Source organism: Protopterus annectens, chromosome 12.part0, assembly GCF_019279795.1.
Source record: "Protopterus annectens isolate FY-2018-M chromosome 12.part0, PAN1.0, whole genome shotgun sequence".
NCBI lineage: Eukaryota > Metazoa > Chordata > Ceratodontiformes > Protopteridae > Protopterus > Protopterus annectens.
In genome coordinates this window covers 279,900,614-279,925,965 of record NC_056746.1, presented here as the reverse complement: position 1 = coordinate 279,925,965, position 25,352 = coordinate 279,900,614, and the positions used below count along the sequence as shown (strand labels likewise).

Below are 25,352 nucleotides of genomic sequence, written 5' to 3'. Positions count from 1 at the left end.
GCTTCGTTCTGTCCAAGTAATATCTGAGTTGGCGATGAACATCTAGGAAATGTAATTTTTGTTCCGCCCTGTTAGAATAATTTGGAAAAAATACAGGAAGATCAAAGGATTGGTTTAAATTTGTCTTAGAAGCAACCTTGGGCAAAAAGGATGGATTGTTTCTTAAGGATACTCTGTCCTTGAGGAAGACCAAATAAGGGGAACGAACACAGAGGGCATGAAGTTCAGACACTCTTCTAGCCGAGGTAATAGCGACTAGAAAAAGTGTCTTCCAAGAAAGAAACTTTAATGAACACGAAGCAGCTGGCTTGAAAGGGGGAAGTATCAAGGATGTCAGTACTAAATTTAGGTCCCACTGTGGTGGAGGATCCCTAACAGGGGGTTTAAGAAGGAACACTCCTTTGAGAAAGGCTTTACAAAGTTTGTGGGACATAATGTTGTGGTCTGCAAACCCGACATGGAAGTTCGAGATTGCTGCCAACTGAACTTTGACTGTGGAAGACGAAGAACCTGAGTGAAAAATTTCTGCTAGGAAATCCAAGACCGACTGAATAGGGGCAGTAAAGGGGTCTATGTTCTTAGATTTTGCCCAAAGGGAGAAGCGTTTCCACTTGCTAGAGTAAATCCTCCTGGTAGAGGACTTAAGAGAAGCTACTATGATATCTCTAACGGGATTAGAGATCATAGGAAGCCTGGCTAAGGAAGGAAGTGGAGCAACCAAGCTGTGAGGTTGAGGGAAGGAACGGACCTGTGCAGTTGACCCGACTGGTGGGTCAGAAGATCTGGAGCTGGGTCCAGATGCCAAGGCTGCACCAAGAGATGGCGATGAAGGAACAGGAACCAAATTTGTCGAGGCCAGTAAGGGGCAATGAGAATCATTTTGGCTCTCAAGACGGTAGCTTTCTGGAGTACTTGTGGTATCAAAGGAAAGGGAGGAAAAGCATAAAGGAGTCCCCGGGGCCAATCTTGGGTAAGAACGTCTCCGGGGGCATGGCCCGGAAGTGGGAAAAGAGAGAAGTCGTCTGGGCATTTGCTGTTTTGAGGTGTAGCAAAAAGATTGCAACATGGGCGGCCCCACTTCTGAAAAATCTCCTCCACTATGGATTGCTTGAGAGACCACTCGTGAGGCATGAGTATAGCTCTGCTCAATCTGTCCGCTATTATGTTGGTTTTCCCGGGGATATGCGTTGCTACCAGAAACCGATGAGAGGAGATCGCCCATTGCCAAAGTCTGAGAGCTTCTCGACACAAGGGATAGGACTTGGTTCTGCCCTGCTTGTTGATGTACCACACGACGGACATGTTGTCCGTGTGAACTGCAATAGTCCCTAAAGGAAGAAAGTCGTTGAGGGCTTGCAATGTTAAAAACACTGCTCTCATCTCTAGGACATTTATGTGCAGGTGGTATTCGAACGGTTGCAACGTGCCATGAACCATCCTGCCCTGATAATGCCCCCCCACCCGATCAGGGAGGCATCCGGTGACCGTGGCTACGGGGCGGGCAACAAATTGTCTGCCCTGATGGACTAGAGGAGAGAAAATCCACCAGGATAGATGGTTCTTGCAGGTTTGTGTCACCAGGATCTTGTGACGCATGGGAAGCTGCTGGAAGGACCATTGGGTGAACAACATCCATTGTAGGAGGCATGTAAAAAGGGGCCAGAGGAAGAAGTGTGATGGCAGCTGCCATGAGGCCCAACACTTTCAGGACCAACCTGGCTTGTACCCTTTTGCTGGATAGGATGATCCAAACGTGGTTTTGGATGTCTAGGATTCTCTGACTTGTTAGGTTTGCTGACATCCGAGTAGTGTCTATATTTGCGCCTATAAAGGTAACAGATTGGCAGGGCGATAAGGAAGACTTTTCGAAGTTGACTGAAATTCCTAACTGACCGCAGAGACGTAGAGTGTAATCTCTGGCTTGGAGAAGATGATGCCTGGTGGTGGCTGAGAGGAGCCAGTCGTCGAGATACGGAAACACCTGGAATCCTTGACGTCTCAGGTGAGCCGTGACCACTGCCATGCATTTGGTGAACACTCTGGGGGCTGTAGTGAGACCAAAGGGCAGGGCTCTGAATTGAAAATGACTGGTCCCCAGCTGAAAGCGGAGAAAACTTCTGGAGCGTCTGTGGATTTTTATGTGATAGTACGCATCCTGAAGGTCTATGGAGCACATCCAGTTGTCTTTGCCCAGAAAGGGCAAAATCGATTGAAGTGTGACCATCCGAAATCTTGTCTTTTTGACAGACTTGTTGAGCCTGCTGAGGTCTAATATTGGTCTCCAGTCTCCCGTCTTTTTGGGGACCAAAAAGAACCTTGAGTAAATTCCGGACTCTAAATGATCTGTTGGTACTGGCTGGATGGCCCTTTTTTTTAGAAGCTTTGAAATTAGAAGTTATGTACATACCATAACGCTCCATGTTAGTTGTCTTCTCTCGCCTTCTTTCTTGCTGGATGGGTTCGGAGCCGATCCTCGGCTCCGACTCGGCACTTGCTAAGGTCGAGAACTCATTTTACCAGCTCGAGGCAACCCTATATCCCATGATGCAAGGCGTGACTACCTCAGATCACGTTTGGTAGCTAGAAGAAAACCCTGCCTAAAAAACACTTCTTCCCAAGGAAGAAGATACTAAATGTAGGAGAAACTAGGCCAATGGCCACTAAAAGTAATGACTCTTCCTACTGTAAACTCTTGGAAAGAGTGACAGCACCCCCAACAAAAGGAAGGTACAACCTCAAGATCAGTCCAGGCCAGGGGGAAGGAGGGAGGGGCCTTAAGAAAGAAGCGAGAAGACAACTAACATGGAACGTTATGGTATGTACATAACTTCTAAATGTTAAGTTGTCAAACTCACCTTCATTCTTGCTGGATGGGACCGCGTCCCTAGCACCTCTATCCTGGGTGGCTCAATGGAACAGACTCTTGAGAACTGTGGAACCAAACCTAGCCCTGTCCCTGGAGGCCAAGTCCAATTTGTAATGAGAGACAAAGGTGTGAGGAGTGGCCCAAGTGGCTGCTGCACAAATGATGTCAATAGGTAGCCTATCCTGAAAGGCTGTGGATGTGGATAGGCTCCTGGTAGAATGTGCTTTTGGTTTTGAGGACAGTTGCTTGCCTCTAAGATGATAAACATAAGAAATGATAGATGACAGCCATCTGGATAAGGTCACTTTAGAGACTGGGAGACCTTTTCTATTCTCTGCATAAGAAAGGAATAGTTGATCAGATTTTCTGAATTGTTTAGTTCTGTCCAAATAATATCTGAGATGACGATGGACATCTAAGCAATGAAGTCTTTGTTCAGCTTTGTCTGAATACTTAGGGAAAAAAACTGGTAAATCAATAGATTGGTTAAGATTCGTCTGGGAAGCAACTTTGGGCAAAAAAGATGGATTAGGTCTTAAAGATACCCTATCTTTGTGAAAAACCAAGTAAGGGGAACGGACACAAAGGGCCTGAAGTTCAGAAACCCTTCTAGCTGAAGTAACAGCCACCAAGAAAATTATTTTCCAGGAAAGAAACTTTAAGGAGCATGTAGCAGCCGGTTCGAAGGGGGATAGAATCAAGGATGCCAGCATTAAGTTCAAATCCCACTGCGGAGGGGGATCTCTGATTGGAGGCTTGAGGAGAAATATACCTCTGAGAAAGGCTTTGCAAAGTTTGTGGGACATTATGTTTTGATCTGCTAGACCAACATGAAAATTAGAGATTGCTGCCAACTGGACTTTAACTGTAGAAGCAGAAGACCCTGAATGAAAAATCTCTGCTAAGAAATCCAGAACTGAATGCACTGGAGCAGTAAAGGGATCTAAGTGTTTAGACTTTGCCCAGAAAGAAAAGCGTTTCCACTTACTAGCATAAATCTTTCTGGTGGAGGACTTTAGAGAAGCTACTATGATATTCCTAATGGGGTTAGAGATCATAGGAAGCCTGGCTAAGGAAGGAAGTGGAGCAACCAAGCAGTGAGGTTGAGAGAACGAATGGCCCGGTGTGGTTGACCCGACTGGTGGGTCAGAAGGTCTGGAACTGGGTCCAGATGCCAAGGCTGCGCCAGGAAATGACGATGCAGGGACGGAAACCAAATTTGTCGAGGCCAGTAAGGGGCAATGAGGATCAACTTGGCTCTCAATACGGCAGCTTTCTGAATAAGTTGTGGTATCAGTGGAAATGGAGGAAAGGCATACAGAAGTCCCCGGGGCCAATCCTGGGTTAGAGAGTCTCGGGGTATGGCCTGGTAGAGGAAAAAGGGTGAAGAAGTCCGGGCATTTGCTGTTTTGGGGTGTAGCAAAAAGGTCGCAGGAAGGGAAGCCCCACTTCTGAAATATCTCGTCCACTACCGATTGCTTGAGAGACCACTCGTGTGGCATGAGAATAGCTCTGCTCAGTCTGTCCGCTAAGAGGTTGGATCTCCCGGGGATATGCGTTGCTATCAGAAACCGATTAGATGAGATCGCCCATTGCCAAAGTCTGAGAGCTTCTCGACACAGTGGGTAGGACCTGGTCCCGCCCTGCTTGTTGATATACCAGACTACAAACATGTTGTCTGTCTGAACTGCAAAAGTCCCCAAGGGAAGAAAGTCGCTGAGGGCTTGCAACGTTAAAAGCTCTGCTCTCATCTCTAGGACATTTATGTGCAGGTGGTATTCTATGGGTTGCCAAGTCCCATGGACCATCCTGCCCTGATAATACCCCCCCCCACCCGATCAGAGAGGCATCTGAAGTGACTGTGGCAACCAGAACTGGGGGCACAAACAGTCAGCCCCGATGGAGCAGAGGAGAAGACATCCACCAGATTAGATGACTCTTGCACCACTGCGTGACAAAAATCTCGTGACTCATGGGGAGCTGCTGGAATGACCACTGAGTGAACAACATCCACTGCAGAAGACGCATGTGGAAGCGGGCTAATGGCAGTAGAACAATGGCCGCAGCCATAAGACCCAGAACCTTCAGGACAAATTTGGCTCTGATCTTCTTGCTGAGTAATATGATCCGAACATACTTCTGAATGTCCAGAATTCTTTGCTTTGTGAGTCTGGCTGACATACTGATAGTGTTTAATTCTGCGCCTATAAAGGTAATAGATTGGCAAGGTGACAGAGAAGATTTTTCGAAGTTTATTGAAATCCCCAATTGTTTGCAGGTTTGCAGAGTGTAGTCTCTGGCCTTGAGAAGTTGATGCCTGGTGGTGGCAGAGAGGAGCCAGTCGTCTAGATACGGAAAAACCTGGAATCCTTGACGTCTCAGATGAGCCGTAACCACTGCCATACATTTGGTAAACACTCTGGGGGCTGTAGTGAGGCCAAAGGGCAGGGCTCTGAACTGAAAATGACTGGACCCCAGCCGAAAGCGGAGAAACCTTCTGGATCGCCTGTGAATCTTTATATGATAGTACGCATCCTGAAGGTCTATTGAGCACATCCAGCTGTCCTTGCCCAAAAAGGGTAGAATGGACTGAAGCGTGACCATCCGGAACCTTGCCTTCTTGACAAACTTGTTTAGTTTGCTGAGGTCTAAAATTGGTCTCCAATCTCCCGTCCTTTTGGGGACCAAAAAGAATCTTGAGTAGATGCCGGATCCTACTTGGTCTGCTGGCACTATTTGGACAGCTCTTTTTGCTAGGAGCTTTGATACCTCCTGCTTTGCCAATTCCCTTAGACCGGGTGAAACGTCTGGAAGGGATTGATGAGGAACGGGATACCTCTCGAAAGGGATATTGTAGCCCTCGGATATGATCGACTGTACCCATTTGTCTTGAGAGAGGGAACGCCAGGCTACTGGGTACAGCAACAATCTTCCCCCGACTGCCTCCAAGGGTGGACAGTCGGGCAACACCTCAGGGATGCTGGAAGGGTTTATCAGGGAGAGTCTCCCTGCTACCCTGATTCTGCGGACCCCCTCTGCCCCTAGGGCGGCGCCTATTTTTATTACCCCCCTCTGCCTCTGGGGGTAAACTGACCACGTGTGTCCGGCGTGACTCCTTGAGATTTACGGAACCACATTTTCCCTCCCTTCTGACCCTTTGGATAGGGTCTTGAAGGGGTGGAGAAATTGACTCCTACGGCAGAAAGGGTCTTGCCGTCTTGTTCACACCTGGTCAAAGTATCCTTCACCTGAGGCCCGAACAAAGCCGAACCGTCAAAGGGAGTACTGGTGAAGGACACCTTAAAGGGGTCTGCAAAATTACAAAGCCGCATCCAGGCCTGACGCCTAAGTGCCACTCCTGTGCCTGCGGCCCTACTCGCTCCATCGGCTGCATAAGAAATGAGCCGCATGGAGGAGTTAAAGAATTGAGGATTCCTAGCTGTGAGGCAATCTTTTCCTGAGCCCCAGTCGCCGAAGGATCCTGAACCACTTCACCTAGTTCCTTGAGAATGTCGCTCTGAAGTCTGGTAAAGTGACAAAGGTAGTTCAGCGAACGCATAGCAAAGGTCGCTGAAGAAAAAATCCACTTGCCGTACCTATCCATGGTCCTAGAATCCTTATTAGGAGGATGGACAGGCACAGAAGGATCAGCTAGTTCCTTCTTGGTGGCCGCCACCATAGCATCAACAGGGACGCCCTTAGAAAGAAACTGTTTGTCTGCAGGGGCTGTAATAAATTTGGAGGGCCTCCTAGGAACTGGTTCCACAGAATCCCGGGCTGCCCACGCCTTCCGAGCCACTACTTGCATGAGTGGGTCGAAAGGCGGAGACACCCAGGAGGTGGAGGGTCGAGATCCAAAAGCCTCCAGGTATACCGACTTATCCTCGGAGGGGTTAATGGAAGGCCAGTTCCCCCTCTGCTTAAGGAGTTCCAGGATGTCTGAAAAGGAGACATCCTCAGAGGAGGACCATGGGGAACCCTCCGACTCAACTAAGTCAGTATCTGATGTAGTAGACTCAGGGGAGTCTGTGTGCTTCCTCTTACACGTCCTCTTACGCGGGGGTTCTGCTGAGGGATCAGGAGAAACCTCGGAAGAGGAAGTTATTCCCAATGGGGAAACCTGGGGCGATGGATCTCTGGGTCCGGGAGCAAGAGACTGGCAAGAGACATTAACATGCACCGAAGATGGAGGAGCTAAAGGAATAGACCGTTGACCTAGCTCAGGGGCTAGGACACTCCTCATCACCTCGAAGGCTCCTCTCCCAGGGAGGCCAGAAGAATCCCGCTCCGAAGAAACAGGAATCCCCGGCCCCACGAAGAAGGCTCGGCCGATGTCGGTGCCGAGCTAACCAATGCCGAAGCTCCAAGAGGGAGAGCAGGGTCGGACAAGGGTCCGATGCCACTCGCCCCCTCGGAGCCGACAAGGGAGACTCGACGACCGGATCCCTCCAAAGAAGGTCTCATGGAGGAGATCGGAGCCGAAGACATCGGAGCCGAAAGGGGCAGTATCGGCTCCGGCGCACCCACGGTCACCGTTCCGAGAAGCTCCGCTCCGAACTCTGAAGGAGAGTCAGAGGAGGAAGTTCAGGGGGATGAGAAATAGCAGACGTCTGTTGAGACGGGCTATGGAGCATTTGGGCTAGTGCCTGTGACTTCAACAGTCTGCTTACCACCCTCTCTAAATCGTGGTCTGACAGCCTGGAAGATCTTGAAGATTGGCTCCGCTCCGACAAAAGAGGAGATCCCAGAGCCGAACGAATCGACTCCAGGGAAGGAGACCGAGATCTCTTCCTGGATGGAGCCATCGGAGCCGACAACCCCTCGGTTCCAGACGGAGCCGAAGACTTATCGGCTCCAAAACTGGATAGAGACACGTCGGCTCCGGCCGGAGCCGACAAGGTAATGGGTAACTGTGTGTCGGAGCCAGACGGAGCCGACACAACAACTTCCAATGTGGAAAGATCGGCTCCGGCTGGAGCCGATCTCGACTCCGAAGGAGTCGGAGCCACAGCCGAAGGCTTGGACACTACAGCCTGGGCTTTAGATGGCTTAGAGGGTTTAACCGACCCAGCCTTGGTCGGAGAACCCTTTGGCTTTAACAAGCCATGAAGAATTAATTTGTTTCTTCGTTCCTGCAGGACTCTCTGGCTAAAGGAGTGACAAATGGCACAGGAGTCCTGCAGGTGTAAAGGCCCCAGGCAGTACACACAAGAAGTGTGACCGCCTGTCAGAGACATTTTCTGACAGCACGAGTCACACTTCTTGAAGCCCGAGACCTTCACTTCCTTAGAGATAATTATGTCCACAAATGCACAAACATACAACAGTCACACAGTTAACCCCCAAAAAACAGACAACACACAACCTGACAGGAATTAACTGAGAGGGAGGCTTAAGGCCTGAAGAAAGGAATAAATCCTAACATAAAGAAAGGGAAATATAGGGTAGAGATTAACTATTAGTATCAAATATACTCAATAAAGGAAATATAGGAGCTAAGGGAGAAAAAACCCTGACTAAACTTCACAAATTGAATATTTACCTGAGCTGGTAAAAAAAGAGACCTCTTCGCGAAGCGGCAAACGAGATCTGAGGTAGTCACGCCTTGCATCATGGGATATAGGGTTGCGTCGAGCTGGTAAAATGAGTTCTCGAGCTTAGCAAGTGCCGAGCCGGAGCCGAGGATCGGCTCCGAACCCATCCAGCAAGAATGAAGGCGAGTTTGACAACTTAACATCCTCTAGTTTTGCAATTTCCCTTAGACCGGGTGGAACGTCTGGAAGGGAACCTTTTTGAGGGAAGGGGCTTTCCTCGAAAGGAATCTTGTAACCCTCGGATATGATCGACTGTAGCCATTTGTCTTGAGAGAGGGAAAACCAGGCTTCTGGGTACAGCGACAATCTCCCCCCGACTGCCTCCAAGGGTGGACAGTCGGGCAACACCTCTGGGATGCTGGAAGGGCTTGTCAGAGAGAGGCTCTCTGCTGCCCTGGTTCTGTGGATCTCCTCTGCCCCTAGGGCGGCATCTATTATCATTACCCCCTCTGCCTCTGGGGGTAAATTGACCACGTGCGTCAGGCGTGACTCCCTGAGATTTTCGGAACCACATTTTCCCTTCCTTCTGACCTTTGGGGTAAGGTCTAGAAGGGGTGGAGAAACGGACTCCTACGGCAGAAAGAGTCTTGCCGCCTTGCTCGCACCTGGTCAAAGTGTCCTTCACTTGTGGGCCAAACAATGTTGTCCCATCAAAGGGAGAGTTTGTGAAGGATGCCTTAAAGGGGTCTGCAAAACTACAGAGCCGCATCCAGGACTGACGTCTGAGAGCCACACCTGTGCCTGCCGCTCTACTCGTCCCATCGGCTGCATAAGAAATGAGCCGCATGGAGGAGTTGGTTATGGAATTAAGGATTCCCAGCTGAGAGGCAATCTTTTCTTGAGCCCCTGCTGCTGACGGATCCTGTACTACTTCCCCCAATTCTTTGAGGATGTCTCTCTGAAGTCTGGTGAAGTGACATAAATAATTCAGCGAACGCATAGCAAAGGTCGCTGAGGAAAACATCCGCTTGCCATACCTGTCCATGGACCTAGATTCCTTGTTAGGAGGATGGACTGGCACAGAAGGATCTGCAAGTTCCTTTTTGGTGGCGGCCGCCACCACCATGGCATCAACCGGGACACCCTTAATAAGAAACTGCTTTTCAGCGGGGGCCGTAATAAACTTTGAAGGTCTCCTGGGGACTGGTTCCACCGAATCAGGTGATGCCCACGCCTTTCGAGCTATGACTTCCATGAGGGGGTCGAAAGGCGGAGACACCCAGGAGGTGGAGGGTCGAGATCCAAAAGCCTCCAGGTATACCGATTCATCCTCGGAGGGATTAATGGAGGCCAGTTCCCCTCTGTTTCAGGAGTTCAAGGATGTCTGAAAAGGAGACATCCTCAGAGGGAGATCTTGGGGACCCCTCCGACTCATCTAAATCGGTATCTGATGTTGTAGACTCAGGGGAGTCTAAGTGCTTCCTCTTGCAGGTCCTCTTACGCGGGGGTTCACCTGAAGGATCAGGAGAAACCTCGGAAGAGGAAGTTCTTCCAAATGGGGAGACCTGGGGCGATGGATCTCTGGGTCCAGGAGCAAGAGAGCGGGAAGAGGCATCTACAGGCACCATAGAGGGAGGAGCTAAAGGAACCGACTGCTGACTAAGCTCGGGGGCTAGCACACTCCTCATCACCTCGAAGGCTCCCCTCCCAGGGAGGGCCGAGAGATCCCGCTCCGAAGAAACAGGGATCCCCAGTCCCACCGAAAGGGAAGGCTCCAAAGCAGATGTCGGGGCCGAGCTCACCAAGGCCGAAGCCCCGAGAGGGAGAACAGGGTCGGACAAGGGTCTGATGCCACTCACCCCCTCGGAGCAGACCAGGGAAGCCCGACGCCCGGATCCCTCCAAGGAAGGTCGCAAGGAGGAGATAGGAGTCAAGGACGACGGAGCCAAAAGGTGTGGTATCGGCTCCGAAGCAGCAACAGTCACAATGCCAATAATCTCCGGCTCCGAACTCTGAAGAAGAGTCGAAGGAGGAATTTCAGGAGGATGTAGAATAGCGGTCGTCTGTTGAGACGGGCTATGGAGCATCTGGGCTAGTGCCTGTGATTTTAATAGCCTACTTACCACTCTCTCTAAGTCATGGTCTGAGAGCCTGGAAGACCTTGATGATCGGCTCCGATGGCTCTGCTCTGAAAGCAAGGGGGAAGCTGGAGCCGAGTGTATAGATTCCAGTGAAGGAGATCTAGACCTCTTTTTTGACGGAGCCATTGGAGCCGAAGAACGTTCGGCTCCAGGCGGAGCCGACAACTTGTCGGCTCCGAGCGGAGACATAGATATCTCGGCTCCAGCCGAGCCGAGACATGCTTCGACGCTAGGGTGTCGGCTCCAGCCAGAGCCGACACAGGTGTTGAAGCTAGGGTATCGGCGCCGAACGGCACCGGTACTGAAACTTCCAACAAGGAAGGATCGGCTCCGGTGGAGTCGAAGCCAAGACCACAGACTTGGACACCGAAGTCTGGGTCTTGGGAGGCTTAGAGGGCTTCCCGGAACCGACCTTAGCCGGGGAGCTCTCAGGCTTAAGAAGACCCATGAAGATCAACTTATTTCTACGTTCCTGCAGGACTCTCTGGCTGAAAGAATGACAGATAGCACAGGAGTCCTGCAGGTGTAGGGGTCCCAGGCAATAAATACAAGAAGTGTGACCGTCTGTCAGAGACATCTTCTGACAGCACGAGTCACACTTCTTGAAACCTGAGACCCTAGTATCTTTGGACATGTCTAAGTCCTAATACCACACACACACCAAACAGACCAAGGACACTAAATATTAAATGTTAAAAATTAAAATTAGAATAGTGAAACACAACATCCACAAACACCTAAGGAAAACCTGACAGGAACTGTGAGGGTGGGTAAGGCCTAAGGCCCGAACACAGAAAAAACTGTGAATAAGGGAACTAAAGGGAAATGGGATGGAGCTAACACTAAAAAACTATCAAGAATAAAAAATAATGGTATTGGGATACCTAATTCTGAGACAAATAGCAATAATAAATCACTTACCAGGAACTGGTAAAAAGGATGACCTCATTAGCGAAGTGGCAAACGAGATCTGGTTAATTACTGCCTTGCATCATGGGATATGGGGCTGCCTCGAGCTGGTAAAAGTGACTCTCGAGCTTAGCAAGTGCCGAGTTGGAGCCGAGGATCGGCTCCGAACCCATCCAGCAAGAATGAAGGCGAGATTGACAACTTAACATGGACAGTTTTCCAGGTACAGTGCTTTTAATTGGCTTTGTTAGCTGGATCAAAGGGAGGTATCGTAAGCTTCTCTTGCACGTAGTTGAGGTCCCAAGGAAGGGGAATGGGTTTCCTGGGGGGCCTAAATAGCAGTACCCCTTTGAGGAAGGGTTTGCAAGGGACTCTGGATGCTAATGGGGGGTCTAACGGCAGGCAACCAGAAATAGCAGACAGGTGGGCTTTGATGGATGAATAAGCCAGTCCAGACTGCAGTAGCTCACACAAATAGGACAGCACTAGAGGGGGCTCATTGAGAAGCGGATCCAGCTGTCTTTTATGACACCTAACAGTGAATCGCTTCCACTTGGAGAGACATGATTTTCTAGTATTAGGTTTCCTGTACTCCTGCAGGACACTGAGAATGTCCTCATTGTAAAGGTGTCTAAATGGGATCAAAATCCTATCAGCCACAGAGTAAGGTACAGCATCTGCCACTGAGGATGGATTAATGACCCCTTGTGCTGCATAAGGAGGTCCACTCTGGGGGTTAACTTGTGGTGATTGCCCTTACATGAAAGTAGGAGTAAGGGAAAATACAGTTGTGTACATTTACCATAAATGTAGATGTTCGCGTGTATTCACTTTTGCAGTCACCACACTTGGGTTATCTGCCTGCAGGTAGCCCTCAGTCGGCCCGAATACCAGAGACTAAGTATTTCTACGTTGTTTGCTGTCACTCAAGGACTGATGTCAGGTCGTTAGGGGTATAAAAACAGGCAGCCGATGCCATTACATCAGATTTTCTTGCCCCAAATGTCAGGAGTCCTCCAAATATGAAGCTAAGTTATGGTTGGGAAAACACCACCAGTAAAAAGTAAACACCAAGACCAATACCAATACCCCTGAAAGGGATGAGTAATAGCCATAGAGAGGAGAAAGACTGAGAGAGAGAAAAACCAGGGGGCTGGATGGAGGGAAACCAGGACTGCAACAGTGAATACACTCGAACATCTAAATTTACGGTAAGTGTACACAAAAAAGAAGTTATGTCTTACCATAACGTTCCATCTGTATTTGTTGATCCTCGTTCAGTCATTACGGATGGGTATCGGTTCCGTGTTCAGAACCGAGCCAGCCATTTTCCAAGCTTGCGTCAGCTTCAAACTCTCGAGCTAAACTCTTACCCACAATTCCCCTCTCCCTGTTACCTCAGCCTGAGTTTGCAAGTTAAAGAAGGTACCTAAGAGAACCGGATGGTGAGATCCACTAGAAACCACAGGAGGGGGAAGGAGGGAGGGTCGTAATGACTGAACGAGGATCAACAATACAGATGGAACATTATGGTAAGACATAACTTCTTTATCTGATATTGTTAATCCTCGTTCATTCCTTACGTATGGGATAGAGTCCCCAGCTATCTCTTTTCCTGGGAGGCTCTCATGGAAGGACATTCCTGAGCACCACAGAACCGAAAGATGCTCTTCCCCGGGAGGCGAAATCCAATTTGTAATGATTGATGAAGGTATGAGGCGTAGCCCAAGTTGCAGCTGCACAGATGTCATGTAAAGAAGCTCTGGCATGGAAGGCAGCAGAAGTTGCCACCGACCTTGTTGAATGAGTTTTCATGGTAGTACACAACGAGATATTACGTTGTGTGTAAATAAAGGTCACACAGTCCTTCAACCATCTAGCTAATGTGACCTTAGCAACAGCTGATCCTAATCTAGATCCAGAAAAGGCCAAACATAACTGGTCAGATTTACGAAAGGCTTTATTCCTGTTTAAGTAAAAATGGATTTGCCTGTGTCTATATCTAGGGTATGTAGGCAATACTCTCCTCTGTTTGAATGGTTGGGAAAGAAAACTGGCAATTCACTGGCTTGATTAATGGACATTTCAGAGATCACTTTAGGCAGAAATAATGGATTAGTTCTCAGAGACACTCTATCTCTATGAAAAATCAAGTATGGAGTTTTGTTACATAAAGCTTGAAGTTCAGAAATACGTCTGGCAGAAGTAATAGCGAACAAAAACAAGGTTTTCCATGACAAATACCTGAGGTTGCAAGAAGAGGCTGGTTCAAAAGGTGCCACTGTCAGAGCTTGTAGAACTAATGATAAATCCCATGGTTGAATAGGTTCTCTAAAAGGTCTTGCACAATTTATGGGACATAAGAGAGGAATCTTGGACACCCTCATGGAAATTAGAAATTGCAGCCAAATGAACTGTAATGGCAGAGGCCGATAGACGCTATTGAAAAAGGTGGGCCAGACAGTCTAGTATTATCGACACCGGTGCTGAAAAGGGTTCTACTTGTTTAGCTTTCAGCCAACAGGTAAATCTTTTCCACTTGCTCAGATAAGTAATTCTTGTGGAAGACTTATGAGAAGCAATGAGAATATCACGTACCGGTAAAGAAAGATAATTCTGCCTGGCAATCAAGGGAACTGGTGTAGCCAAGCCGTTAGCTTCAGGCTGTTCAGGTTTGGATGAATCAGGTTCTGTGGGTGTGAGATCAACTCCGGGATTGGATGCAGAATCCATGGTTGATCTAGTAGGTGAGGCCAAAGGAATGGGAACCAAATCTGTCATGGCCAATATGGTGCTATGAGGATTACTTTGCTCTTCAACCGCCAGGCTTTCTTCAGAAACTGGGGAATGAGAAAAAGGGGGATGAATGCGTAGAGAAGATCCAAGGGTCAGTCGTGGACTAGAGCATCCCTGGGTGACTGTCCCGGAGGGGAAATCATGGCGAAGTAGTTGCTGCATTTGTAGTTGGTCGGGGATGCAAAGAGGTAGTTGCTGCATTTGTAGTTGGTCGGGGATGCAAAGAGGTCGCAGCAAGGACGGCCTCAGCGGTGGAAGATCTCCGCAGCTATCAAGAGATTCAGGGACCACTCATGAGGTTGAAGAATGCACCTGCTGAGTCTGTCTGCTATCATGTTGGAACTCCCAAGAATTTGCGTTGCTAGAAGAAAGCGGATGGTAGCTATCGCCCATTGCCATATCCTCATGGCCTCTCGAAAAAGAGGGTAAGATTTGGTGCCACCTTACTTGTTGATGTACCAGACCACTGCCATGTTGTCTGACTGAATCGCAATTGTCCCAGATGGCAGCAGGGGATGGAATGCTTGCAACACCAGAAGCACCGCCCTCAGCTCTAGAACATTTATATACAGATGGGCCTCCAGTTGGGACCAAGTGCCTTGGACTGCCTGTCCCTGACATAGCCCCGCCCACCCCATCAGGGAGGCGTCCGTGGTCACTGCAGCCTTGGGATGCTGGGGGAAGAAGGGGCAAGACCATTGTGAGAGATTGTATGTCATCCACCAATTTAAATCCTGTTCGCACCTGTGGGTTACTCGAACCATGGCTGAAAGAGGATGCTGAAAAGGATACCATTGGGTGAGCAGTAGCCACTGTAGAAACCTCATGTGAAACCTGGCCAGGGGAACAATGGTGATGGAGGCTGCCATGGAACCCAACAGCTGTAGAACCAAGTGAGCCGTGGATTTTTCCTTTGAAAGGATTGGAATTAGTTGTTGCTTTATCCTTAAAATTCTGTGCTCTGGAATAGCAGCTCTGCAGTTTTTTGTGTCCAAGATAACTGCTATGAATTCTGTTGAATGAGATGGGGTGAGATTGGATTTCTGCCAGTTTATGGTTATGTCTAGCCTTTGAGGAGCAAGGCGAGAGTATGCCAGGGCTTTTTCCAGTAGATGTCTGGTGGGGGCGGAAATGAGCCATTCGTCTAGGTATGGAAACACCTGGAATCCTTGAATTCGCAAGTGAGCTGTGACAACTGCCATGCACTTTGTGAACACTCTGGGGACTGTAGAGAGTCCGAAGGGCAGTACTCTGAACTGATAGTGACCGTCTCCCACACAGAAGCGCAGAAATCTTCTTGATAGCCTGTCCACCTTTATGTGGTAGCACGCATCTTGAAGATCTATAGTGCACATCCAATCGTATTTTTCCAAAAGCAGGAGGATAGGACTGTATAGTGACCATCAGGAATTTTTGTACGCTCACAAACTTGTTCAATACACTGAGATCCAAAATTGGTCTACAGTACCCGGTTTTCGTTGGCACCAAAAATAGTCTTGAGTAGAATCCAGATCCTATATGGTCTGGAGGGACTATTTGGATGACACTTTTTCTTAGCAGCTTTTCTATCTCTAGTGCTGCTTCTTCCCTTTGACTGGGTGGAATGTCGGGAAGATTTTCTGAAGGGACGGGACAAAGATCGAAGGGGATATGATAACCTCTAGTTACGATCCTTCGTATCCAAGAATCAGTGGTGATGGTTAGCCAGGCAGAAGGGTACAAGGAGAAACGTCCGCCAACCACCTCAAGAGGAAAACAGTTGGGCCGCTCTACAGGAGCGCTGGTAGGACTGACCAGAGAAAGAATCCCTGGAACCCTGGTTACGCGGTCCCCCTCTGCCCCGAAAGGAGCGTCTTCCCTGTGAGTTTCCCCCTCTGCCTCTGGGTGAGAACTCGACCTGTGTATCACAGAAAGGACCCTGAGATTTCTTGAACCATATCTTCCCACTCTTTTGGTTTCGAGAGAAAGCACGTTGAGGGGAAGAATAACGGACACCTATGGCAGAAAAGGTCTTACCATCTTGTTCACATCTGGCCAATGTGCTTTTAACTTTGGGCCCAACAAACGAGGAGGGCTTAATAAGGGCATTAAGAAAGGAAGGCTTAAAAGGTTCCGGGAAGTTTCACAATCGGATCCAGGCGTGTCATCTCAAGACCACAGCTGAACCCGCCACTCTAGCTGCTCCTTCTGATGCGTGAGATATCAATCGCATAGAGGAGTTAGATATAGACTCAATGGTGGCCAGCTGAAAGGCTACTTTGTCACGGACCTCATCAGACACTGCACCAGCCAAGGTTTCAGAGAGCTCAGAAACCAGATCCCTTTGAAGCCTGGAAAAATGTGCCATATAATTCAGGGACCTGATAGCAAAGGTCGCTGAAACAAAGGTGCGCTTCCCTATTCTGTCCAGGGCCCGGGACACGCTGTTAGGCGGGTGGACAGTCTGGCTTTCTTCTTCTGCCAGATCCTTAATTGTTGCGGCGGCCGCCACCACCAGAGCATCTACAGGAAGACCTTTGGACCAATGGAGATCTGAAGCAGGAGGGGACAAAATCTTATCTGGCCTCCAGGGAATAGTTTCAACAGTATCAGGGGCGTTCCAAGCACGCTGCACGATGAACTTGACAAGTTCATCGGCAAGTGGAGTAACCCAGGAGGAGGTAGGGGGGCCAGACACGAAAGGCCTGCAGGAACACAGATTCCTCAGGGGTTGGATTAGAGGGCTGCCAGTCACCTCTCGGTTTCAGAATTTCAAAGATATTGCCAAAGGATACCTCAGAGGGTGACCGAGGGGATCCTTCCCCTATATCGAAATCTGTGTCTTCGGTGAGGACTCCTCTGTGTAGTCCATGTGCTTCCTCTTACATGAACTTTTCCGGTGGACCTCCTCAGCGGAAGAAGCTAGGGAAGACAACAGAAAAGGGGATTCCTGAGGGAATATGTCCTGAGGCCCTTGCACCCGGTGTCCGCTAGGTGCGACTTGTGAAACCAGTGTACCAGAGGAGGGTGGAGGTATAGACAGTCCGGTATCGCCAGCAGCAGCGAAAGCCTTCTCCATCAGATGGAAGGCTGGTCCACCCGGAGAGCAGTGTATGTCTAGGACAGGGGGGCACTCCTCCCCTAAGTGACTAAGCCTGCCTACTCAGAGTTCCTGGATGGATGTGGAGCAGCAAGCTATGCGTGTCACAGCTGACATCCTGGGTCATAGCAAAACTTTCCTGCCACGACAGCAACTGCGGTTCCTTAATGAGATCCATAAAGGGAACCGCAGAAGGGGAAGACTGTACTATATCCATGGACTTCCAAGGCAATGAAGGAGGAGAATAAGAAGGTGTCTTTGGAGATGGGTGATCACCTCCCAACGAAGGATAGTTCTTGGGGGGTGGAATACCTCTGGCCAAGAATGCCTGGTCCACAAGACGCAACACATCATATTCAGAAAGACTTCTAGTGGACCTCACAGAGACCGAGGGCGAAACAGGCCTGTCCACAAAAGAGCAGACTCAGTGCCCCTCTCATCTGACCGCACCGAGGACAACGGTGCCGAGAAAAACTGAACTACTGTAGTCTGCACAGAAGAAGTCATCGGTGTCGATGTCATTGTCTGCACCGACACAAGGATCACTGCCGAAGTGGTTGTCGGTGCCGAAGCTGGAACTGACAAAACTGGAGTCAACAATAAAGGCCTCAGTTCCGAGGAAGATCTCGAAGCCGACGCGGTCAAGGTCTGTGCCAAATGAACGGTCGGTGCCGATACAGAGGTAATGGTCTGAACCGAGGAGCCCCTCGGTGCCAATATGTAGAAGGCTGCAGGAGAGGACAGAGCCGAAATCACTAATGGAGCCGAAGGCCTCGGTGCTGAAGGTCTGGGCACCGAAAGCACTGGGGCTGACAGAGAGCTCCGGAGCCGAAATTTTAGCCTTTTTAGGTTTTAGTTGGTGAGAGTCCCCAGCCGGGGACGAAGGCAAGGATTTAGCCTTAGTAGAAACATCCATTTTCTTATGGGCTTTAGGAGGGGTTGAGATCTTTGACTCAGGAATAGCCTCTGAAAAGGGAGATTTTTAGAAGTCCCTTCAGTATCAGCTTGTTTTTCCTTTCTAACAAAGTTCTATTAGAAAAGATCTCACAAATAATACAAGGAGGTTCAACAGATAAATAGGAAGCTCCCAAACAATAAACACAAAGAGTGTGCATCAGGAGTAGGCAGTTTGTGTCCACAATTAGAACACCGCTTAAACCCCGGACTACTCTTTTTAACTGCCATATTAACAAATAGAAAAGTACCAACAACAGTACCAGAGAGTACCCGAGGTATGAAAGAGAAAGGGAAAAGGATTACCAACGATGGTAAAGGAGAAATTACCTCGCAGTAAAAAGGGTAAGTAAAGGACAGAAAAAACCTGAGGAAAGTATGAACGCTAGATGCGATAGGGCAAAAGACAATAAAATATCAACTTTTCTGACAGAAAAGTAATACGTAAAGCAATTAAACAACAATTGACTCTACTTAGCTCAAAAGAAGTAGCTTGACACGACCGGATGGCAATGCGGCAAACAAAATCTGAGGTAACAGGCAGAGGGGAATTGTGGGTAAGAGTTTAGCTTGAGAGTTTGAAGCTGACGCGACCTTGGAAAATGGCTGGCTTGGTTCCGAGCTCGGAACCCATACCCATACGTAAGGAATGAACGAGGATTAACAATATCAGATGTACAGTTGTGTACACTTACCATAAATATAGATGTTCGAGTGTATTCACTGTTGCAGTCATTACATTTGGGTAATCTACTGACAGGTTACCCTCAGTTGGCCTGAATAACAAGGTCTAGGGTCCTGTGTCTCCTCTTCCATGACGTCAGGTCAAGGGTATAAAACATGCAGCAGACGCCATTTTAATCAGTTTTTCTTGCTCCAGATGTCAGGTGCCCCCTAAATGGGGAGCAAAAAAATATATATATATAGATATATAAATATATATATATATATATATATACACAAACTGTAAATATATAAATGCACTTTAGAAACATAAAATTTACCTTCAACTAAAACCAAATACGCCACAAAGGCTTTTGAGTATAGTGAGGGAAAGAAAAGGTATAGAAAGGGGGCTGGCGGGTGGGTAATCTGGACTGCAACAGTGAATACACTCGAACATCTACATTTATGGTAAGTGTACACAACTGTACTATGTTCTTCATGTTTCACTGTTGCAGTCATTACATTTGGGTAGAATCCCAAAGCTATGGATGGGAGGATGGAACTAAACAGCATTAGGAGCAGCTATAAGGCCCTGCAGGACTGCAGTGGCAAAGCCTGCCCTGGATTTAGAGAAGAGAGGTAAATGATAATGCTTTGTGAACGTATGAACTGAGCTCCAAGTAGCAGCTTCTAGAATGTGTTCGGTAGGGACCCCTCTAAGAAAAGCTGCTGAAGTAGAGGCAGCCCTGGTGGAATGGGATCTGATCCCCTTGGGCACAGGTTTAACATGGTGCAAGTAGCAGAAACAAATGCAATGGCTTATCCATTTAGAAATAGTCTGCTTTGATATAGCCTTCCCCTCTGATCCTGCAGCAAATGCTACCAGCAGTTTCTCAGACTTTCTTAGAGATTTTGTCCTGTTTAAGTAGAATCTTAGTTGTCTGTGTACATTCAATGAAGGCAGAATCTGCTCCCCCCCCGTTCTGCAGATTTGGGAAAAAAGTTGGCAGGTGAATGGTCTGGTTAACAGCCACACTTGATACCACCTTATGCATAAAAGAAGGATTGGTCCTGAGGGCCGCACTGTCCGGTTAAAAAATAATAAAAGGCTCCACTGCCACGAGAGCCTGTAGTTCTGAAACCCTTCTGGCTGAAGTGACTGCCAACAGAAAAGGAGTTTTCCAGGAAAGAAATTTTATATCCGCAGTAGCTGCTGGTTCAAAAGGAGACAGGGTGAGCTTTTCCAGCACAAAATTGAGGTCCCATGCAGGAGTTGGTGCTCTCCTGGGAGGCCTTAAATTTTTGGCCCCTCTGAGGTACTGTTTTAGCAGTGGATGAGAAGAGGGGAGGCTCTATGTTGTAATGAGCCAAGATGGCAGAGGCATGGATTTTTATTGAAGAAAAAGATAGGCCCCTTGTCAAGCATCTCAGTTAAGTATTGTAAAACCTGAGGAATATTGGGCTTTGCTGTGTCTATTCCTTGTGCTTGGTTCCAAACACAGAATCTCTTCCATTTATCGGCATACGATTTTCTAGTACTAGGCTTTCTGGCTTCCAAAATAACATCCATCACAGGGTTTAGTGAGAGATATGGTTGGTAAAATTAGTTGATTAGCCATGCTGCAAGATTCAGAGTTTGGAGCCGAGTGTGCAAAATTTGATAGTTCTGCTGAGACAACAGATGAGGTGTTTGAGGCAAGTACCACGGAGGAAGGTGTGACATACTCCTTAGAAGCGGGTACCAGTGTTGGCGAGGCCAGTCCGGAGCAATTAGAATAATTTTTGTTTTTTCCTATCTGACTTTTAGTAAGACCTTGGAGAGTAGAGGCAGAGGAGGAAAGGCATAGACTGATAGGTTTTCCCAGCTGAAGGATACAGCATCCACTTTCCATGCTTTTTTGTGATGAGTTCTTGTGCAGAATTTGTCCAACTGATAGTTTTGGGCAGAGGCAAATAGCTCCATGTCTGGGCTTCCCCATTTCTGTGTTAACATGCTGAAGATTTGTGGATCCAGTTTCCATTCGTGCGGGTCCATAAGACTTCTGCTTAGGTCGTCTGCCAGAGTATTTTGCTTTCCTGGCAGGACTTGAGCTTGAAGATGCATTTGGTAAGTCAAGGCTGTGTTCCACAAGGCCATGGATAGTCTGCAAGGGGGGTAGGAATGGCTACCCCCCCTGCATGATTATGTACCACATAACTGTGGTGTTGTCCGTCTTATCAGTAGTTGTCCTGGATGAAGCAAGTCCTTGAAGGCTATCAGAGCATTCCGAACAGCTAGCATTTCTTTCTGGTTGATATGTAGATGCATTTGGCTTGGACTCCATTTGCCCTGAATGCATCTCCCTGCCAGGTGGGCCCCCCAAGCATAGTCTGAAGTGTCTGTAGTTAGGGTTTGGGTGAATGGCAGTCCCTTGTTCTGGTGACATGTCCATGCCCACCAAAGAAACTCCTGTTGTAGGCACGGGATGAGAGGAATCACTGTTTACAGGCTGTGACAATGTTGACTCCATAAACTTTTTAGGTACCACTGAAGTTTCCTCATATGCAGTCTCGCATATGGAATTAGTAGAATGCAGGATGCCATGAACCACAAAGCCTGCAGAATTTGTCTTGCAGATAACTGGGTTTTTGTTGCCAATTGCATTTGTTTGTCTGGCGTGAGGTAAGCCATCTGGGCAGTTGTATTCAAGCTTGCACCCAGGAATGTAATTATTTGAGAGGGTACCAGTTGTGATTTATTTGCGTTCTAGGTATGCTAGAAGCCTTTTTACAAATGCCAGATGTTGAAGAGTGTCCTTGCCTCTGCCTGAATGAGACAATCATCCAGATAAGGATAAATTTGAATGTTTCTTCGTCTGCAGAATGCAATTACTGGTGCCAGGAACTTTGTAAAGACCCTGGGTGCAGTAGATAAGCCAAAGGGCAGTGCAGAGAATTGGTAATGCAAAAAGCCTGCTTTGAAGTGGAGGTATCTTCTGCAAGATTCCCTTATTGGAATATACAGGTATGCCTCTTAAGTCTAGAGTTACCAACCAGGCATTCTTGCCTAGCATAGGCAGTAGCTGTTGTAAAGTCAGCATTTTGAATTTTGGAATGTCCAAGAACGTGGGCAGAATCGATAAGTCCAGTATTGGATGCCACAATTTCTCTTTTCTGGGTACCAGGAAAAGTCTTGAATAAAATCCTTGTCCTTTTTCCTTTTCTGGTACTGGTTGAATAGCCCCCATATCCATGAGGGACATGACTTGTTTCTGGGCCTCTGCCCACTGGTTTTGTGGCAGATCTGGCCATCCGTTTGGAATTGGCAAAGTATGGAAATTAAATCTGTACCCCTGGGATACTACGTTTAATACCCACTTGTCTTGGGTAATTAACTGCCAATTGTGAGCATGAAGTGTTAGTTTTCCCCCCAAGGGGGCTGCCAAAAGATAAGTGCTTGGAGATGGTAGAGGAAAGTCATTGAGACTGCTTACTGTAGGGTTGTGCTTTGTTACCTCCTGATTTGGAGGTGGAAGCACCCCATTGCTTTGACCTGTAAGACCCCTGTGATTGATATCTGGAGACGTTGGAGCACCTGGGTTTGCCCTGAGTGGCTCTCCTGGACACAGGAAAGGACCAATTCTTAGTAAGCCAGTGCCTACTGAACCTGGGTGGCTGCACTTGCAAGAAATCTTTTACAGTTTGCATAGATTCAGATTTGTCTTCCATTTTCTTTAAAACCAAACAGGCTTTCATGCTGTAACGGGGCATCCAACAATTTAGCTTTAATATGATCAGGCAGATTTTGCTCCTTGAGCCAGGTATGCCTTCTTATCACAGATCCAGTTATGGTGGCCCTGCAAGAGGCCTCCAAGGAATCAAAACCACATTGCAAAGTATGCTTTCCAACCTGTTCTGCTGAATGCAATAAATCCTGTAACTCTATTTTCCACACAATCAGAAATCAACATCATTTTCTGTTTCAGTAAGCCCATAACATGCTGCTGATATTTAAGCATATGAAACTGGCAGTTTAAAGCCCTGATTGCCAAGGGTGCAGACGTATAAACCTTCTTACCCCAACTATCCAGCGCCCTGGAATCTCTATCAGAAGGGGTAGGATTTTTGGCTGTAGAAGCCTCAACACCCGTGGGACCCTGAGAAATAGTCTCAGGATCAGCAGCAAGATTTTTGAAAAGAAATTTGTGGGAGTCAGGAACCCTGTAATATCTGTCTGGCTTACTAGGAGCCAGAGGCAAGGAATCAGGAGCCATGCTTGATTCTGAGAACACATCAAGAATGTCTAATACAGGAGGTATTGCCAAAGGCCTATGCTGAGGAAGAAGAAAATCCCTAAGCCTCTTTTTTGATTCGGAGAAGTCTTGACTCTCCCAGTGAAAATGTTCCCTTAAAGTATGCAAAGTCTCTCCAAAAGAGCAATCCTCAGGAGGAGATGCAGATGGGATGGATTTCTCTGCATCAGACTCCTCATAAGGTGGTATAGAAAATTCCTGATCAGAAGAGGAATCAGAAGAAATGGAAACCTGATCTGAAGATTCATAATCAGTGCCTTGCCTAGGCCTCTTAGCGGGGGGGGGGTTGGGAACCCCTGATCAAGGTAAGTAAATCCTCAGCCATTTTGATAATTTGTTTTTTAGGCATAGGGGTCTGAGCATGTGGCTCATGCGTTGGTTTTTTAGACATAGAAGTCGGTTTTGACCTTGTTTATGTTGATGGTGTTGGTTTAATATAAAAATGTTGAAGCCTGAAAACACCATCAGTAGCAGTTGCCTGCTCAGCGGCTCCGGACCCATCCAAGGGAGAGACATCCACGGGTTCAATACTTTGTGAAACGCACGGCATACCAGACTCCGAATGGGTCTCGGTAGAGGCCTGCGACTCAAAAGTAGCGGGCATCAGGGGCTGCAAAAGCGCCTCACTGAGTGCCGGCGACTGGCTTAGGAGAAGCTTCATCGTCAGCTTTGGACCTCAACGGTGTGCCTCTGTCTTTTTCTTTGCGTTTTTTGTGAACTCCGGTAGTCGGATTGCTAACAGATGACATTTCAGGGTAGTTAAATCTCGAACCAAAATATTTAGAAGCAAATGGCGCTTAATAGTGCCTTGGTTAAATTTAGCACAAAACCAACAGCAAAGCACGTTGTGATCAGGGCCTAGGCAAGGAATACAGTACAAATGAAAATCCTTATGGGGTATTTGCTTCCCACATGTAATGCAATTATTAACTTTTACTGACATCAGTAAGGAGCAAGAAAAAGTTTCCACAATGGGGTACTTAGCTTTAGTTGAAGACTTCGGTTCTGAAATTCGAATGTGAAAATTTCAGGAGTCGGCCGACCGGCACTTGCGAACTGCTTCTGCTATGAGCACCGCACGGCAAGAAAGACTGATTAAAATGGCGTTGGCTGCATGTTTTATACCCCTGATGTCATGGAAGAGGAGACAGCAACCGACACAGGACCCAAGACTTTGTTATTCAGGCCGACTGAGGGCAACCTGCCAGCAGATTACCCAAATGTAATGACTGCAAAAGTGAAACACAAAGAACGTCTGTACTACGTTCTTCGTGTTTCACTGTTGCAGTCATCACACTTGGGTGAATTCCCAAAGCTGAAGAAGGGTGGAGGCAGTCAAGAAGAGTTGGGGCTAGCTAGTATGTCTCAAAGGACTACTGTTGCAAAACCTGCCCTGGATTTGGATAAGATAGGAGGCTGGTAATGCTTGGTGAAGGTGTGTACTGAACTCCAGGTAGCAGCTTCCAGGAAGTCCCTGGTAGGGACTCCCCTGAGAAATGCTGCAGAGGTAGATGTTGCCCTAGTGGAATGTGTTCTGACCTCCAGAGGGGTTGGTTTCCCATGGTGCTTGTAGCACAAATGGATGCAGTATGCTATCCATTTGGAAATTGTGTTTTGAAATGGCCTTGCCCTCTGCCTCTGTTGCAAAACTGATTAGTAACTGGTCCGATTTTCTGAAGGGGTTAGTCCTACCAAGGTAGAATCTGAGCTGTATGTGCACGTCCAAGGAGTGCAGATCATTTCCCCTTTATTTTGAGGATTAGGGAAGAAAGTTGGCAAATGGATGGATTGGTTGAGAGCCACACTGGACACCACTTTAGGTATGAAGGAAGGGTCAGTCCTGAGGGAAACCTTGTCAGCATGGAAAATAATGAAAGGTTCCACAGCCATAAGTGCTTGTAGCTCAGACACTCTTACAGCTGAAGTGATGGCCAAAAGCAACGCTGTTTTCCAAGAGAGGAATTTTAAGTCTGCTAACGCAGCAGGTTCAAAGGGGGGGGAAGCATGAGCTTTTACAGTACAAAGTTAAAGACCCAAGCAGGAGTTGGTGCTCTCCTTGGTGGCCTTAAGTTGTTTGCCCCTCTCAGGAACTGTTTGATAAGACGGTGCGAGAAG

At 47.8% G+C, this 25,352-nt stretch overlaps 1 protein-coding gene across 1 annotated transcript in view; it reads right to left on the bottom strand.

Moving 5' to 3' along the window:
• LOC122816509 (CREB binding protein) overlaps window positions 1–25,352 on the bottom strand; it is a gene marked incomplete in the record, with an annotated part of 4,149,155 nt that overhangs the window by 3,118,165 nt on the left and 1,005,638 nt on the right.